The following is a 3,678-nucleotide window of genomic DNA, read 5'->3' on the forward strand; positions in this document are numbered from 1 at the left end:
CCATGCTGCGAGTCGTGAATTAAGCTATGTTTCTCTAAATGCTCCTGAATGTTCCTGGCTATTATGGACTCCAGCATCTTCCCTATAACCGATGTTAAGCTAATTGGGCGATAGTTTGAAGCAACTGACCTGTCCCCTTTTTAAAAATCGGCGTCACATTAGCAACTTTCCATAGGCTCGGCACATAGTTGTATTTACCGACATCTTAAAGATGTCGGTTAGTGGGTCACTGATTATATCACCTAACTCCTTTAATACCCTCGGAAATATCCCGTCAGGACCTGGCGACTTGTTCTTCTTAAGCTTATCTATCTCATCCTGAACTACTTGCCTGGTAATGATTATATCCCTCAATTTATCGCCATCCCCGCCCTCGTACACCTGAACTCTTTCCGGTATAGTCGTTCGATCCTCCTGTGTGAATACTGAAAGGAAGTAGTCGTTCAACAATCTGCTCATATTTTTGTAATTTTCTACTAGCTCCTGTGTTTGTTTTCAGCGGTCCAATTTTCTCCCGTGTTTTTGTTCTATACAATTGAAAGAAGCCCTTCGGATTACTTTTCGCCTCATTTGCTACTTTGATCTCATAGTTCCTTTTTGCTATCCTGGTGTTTTTCTTAACTAATCTAGATAGTTCGACGTACCGGCCCCTGAGATGTGTTTCCCATTCTTTATTTTCTGATAAATTCTTCTTTAACCCAATCTCGTGTTTTAGTCCACGAGTCATCCACTTAGGATCATTGTTTTCTTTTCTAAGTGTTCGCTGTGGTATATGCTGTTCTTGCCCCTCTACTATTACTCTAACTAAATTATTGTAAGACATTTCTACCTGGTTCTCCTGGCTCTCCAATCCGCAGTTCTGGCCCTCATGAATCCCTAAATTATCCCAGTTTACCCCTTCAAGATGTCTTCTAATACCCTCGTAGTTTGATCTACTAAAATCTGGCACTAACACTGGGTTTGGTTCATGGGTTACCGCCCAGTCTAAGCTAAAACGAACCGTTCTGTGATCATTATTTCCTAACTCTCCGCCCACCTCCAACTCACGTAGCAAGTTCCCATTATTGGTTAGGACTAAGTCTAATATGTTATCTCCTCTGGTAGGCTCAGTAACTACCTGCTTAAGGAAATTATCTTGTATAACTTCAAGAAAGTCCTCGGCTTCCAGGTCACCCACTAGATCTTCCCAGTCTATATTCCTAAAATTAAAGTCCCCCATTACGCAGACATTTCTACTCATACTCCCTGCCAATCTCCTGTAGTAATATACTGTGTCCTGCCTGTTAAGGTTTATAACTCCTAGAGTTAGCTTTTCTTTCCCTTTGTAAACGTCCACCCAAACTGATTCTGAATCCATGTTAGTTTTGACTGAGTTGTTAACTAAACATTTAAGTGAGTCTTTAACATATAGCGCAACTCCACCTCCCTTTCTGCCCCTTCTGTCTTTGTGAAACATCTGATAACCCGTTATTTCAAATTCTGATCTAAAATTTCTATTAGCAGTGTTTATCCATGTCTCAGTGATCGCTATTATGTCAAAATTTTCTGAACAAGCTTCACCCCTTAGTAAGTCTATCTTGTTTCTGAGGCTCCTGCTGTTAGTATAGAAGATTCTTAGCCCGTCCTCTGTTACTCCTCTGGAATTACTTCGCTGCCTGGTTATATTATGAGCTAGATGTCCTCCCATTGCTCCCATTACCTACCCCCTCGCCTATACGCACAAATCCCTCAGGGTACCAAGTGCTCGCTCAAGGGAGTCTGAGAGAGCCTCAACACCCTTGAACGTCAAGTGTATCCCGTCACGGGCGTAGAGGGCGTCGTTGCCAAAGAAGAGGTCCCAATTGTCGACGAACAGCCACCCATTGCGCTCGCAGTGCTCAGCAAGTCTGCTGTTCACTGCTATCGCCCTGACAGCCATCCATCGCCAACGCCCTCCTTGGCAGGACGCCACACACTACTGGTGACCCACCAGCGTCACGTATCCTGCCTAACAATTCTCTAAAACGCCTGAGAAGGTCCTCGCTTGGCACACGGAAACGTCGTTTCCGCCACAGCTGAGAAAGACAATGTTCGATCCTCGCTTGCCATACACGCCTCAATCCTGTCTGATATATGGCCCACCCCTGCCCCTGAACACACCCTCGTCCTGTTCTTATCCTTGGAGCAAAATACCTGTCAACATAACGAACCTGACTATCACCAACAACAAGAACCTGACGGTCGGAAGGGGGCCAGGAGGGTGGGTGAAGGGGAGGGGAGAGCGGGAAGGAGGGAGGGACCTGCTGTGAAGAACGAGGAGAAATTGTGGAAGAGGTGGAAGGTGGAAAGGGGAGGAGGAGAAAGAGGAAGAAGGAGAAAGGGAGGTGAGGTGGTGGAGGAGGAACGGACGAGGAGAGGGAGGAGGAAGAGGGGAAAGGGAAGGTAAGGGACAGGTGTTGGAGGAGGGACGAGCGAGGAGGCGGAGGACAAGGAGGAGAAAGAGGGAGAGGAGGAGGAGGAGGAGGAGAGTGGAAGAGGAGAGGGGGGACGGAAGAGGAAGGCGAGGAATTTGAGGCGGAGGAGGAGGAGGGGAGGAGGAGGAGGAGGAGGAGGAGGAGGAGGAAAAAGGGAGAGGAGGTGGGGAGGAGGGACGGACGAGGAGGGGAGGAGGAAGAGGGGAAGGTGAAGGTGAAGGACAGGTGGGAGAGGGACGAGCGAAGAGGCGGAGGACAAGGAGGAGAAAGAGGGAGAGGAGGAGGAGGAGGAGGGTGGGGAGAGGGGAGAGGGGGACGGAAGAGGAAGGCGAGGAGGAGGAGGAGGAGGAGGAGGAAGAGGAGGAAGAAGAAAAGAAGGAGGGTGGGAAGGGGAGATCGGAGATGGTCGAGGAGGAGGAGGAGGAGGAGGAGGATGGGAGGGCTGCTGTGTGGGTGAAGACAATAGAGGGGAGGAGGACGAGGAAGAAGAGGAAGAGGAAGGAGGAGGACGAGGAAGAAGAGGAAGAGGAAGGGGAGGAGGAGGGGGCTTGTTGCTGCTGCACTAACCAGTAAGTGTACCTGGGCGAGAGTCGTAACCCTATTCTCTAACTCTATGATCCTCTGATCATCATTCTGAGTCTTAACGCAGAACCTACAAACGTCCTTGGAAAGAAAGTACTGCGAAGGCCACACCCAGAACAACGCTTGAGGGACGTCATGGTGAAGATATGGGCGAGGCAAGACGGAAACAATTAGGCGCGTTAAGACGATAACAAAGTACGCAGCTGCGGTGAGGTCGTCAGGTCAAAAATGTTTATCTAGGAAAACAAACCAACAGCTGCTGTGAGGTCGCAGTCAGGTCAATTCCCCGGGGAAAAGGGTGTGTCTCGGGTAAAAAGGCGCGGTTATTTCTACCCACCAAGACAAAACATAGGCCAATATTAATATACTGAGAAATCACTTATGTAAAGAAGATAATAACTGTGTTCACTAGGTTTGCGCGGAAAGTGGATTATCTAGTGTTATGTGTGGACTTAGAAATTAGCGTAGCTTGGCGCGCCTGATTCACGTAGTCCTATTATCACAGCACAGTAAAGTATCCTAATAATAGAAGGAGAAGAAAACACAAAAGCAATATAAAAAACACAAAAGCAATATAAAACCGTGTAGCACTGATTTGGCGTGAAAGAATGTTGAATTTAGTGTAGATGTGGGAAGCTTAATA

This window comes from Eriocheir sinensis, unplaced genomic scaffold (assembly GCF_024679095.1).
Source record: "Eriocheir sinensis breed Jianghai 21 unplaced genomic scaffold, ASM2467909v1 Scaffold304, whole genome shotgun sequence".
In the NCBI taxonomy this organism is placed as follows: Eukaryota; Metazoa; Arthropoda; class Malacostraca; order Decapoda; family Varunidae; genus Eriocheir; species Eriocheir sinensis.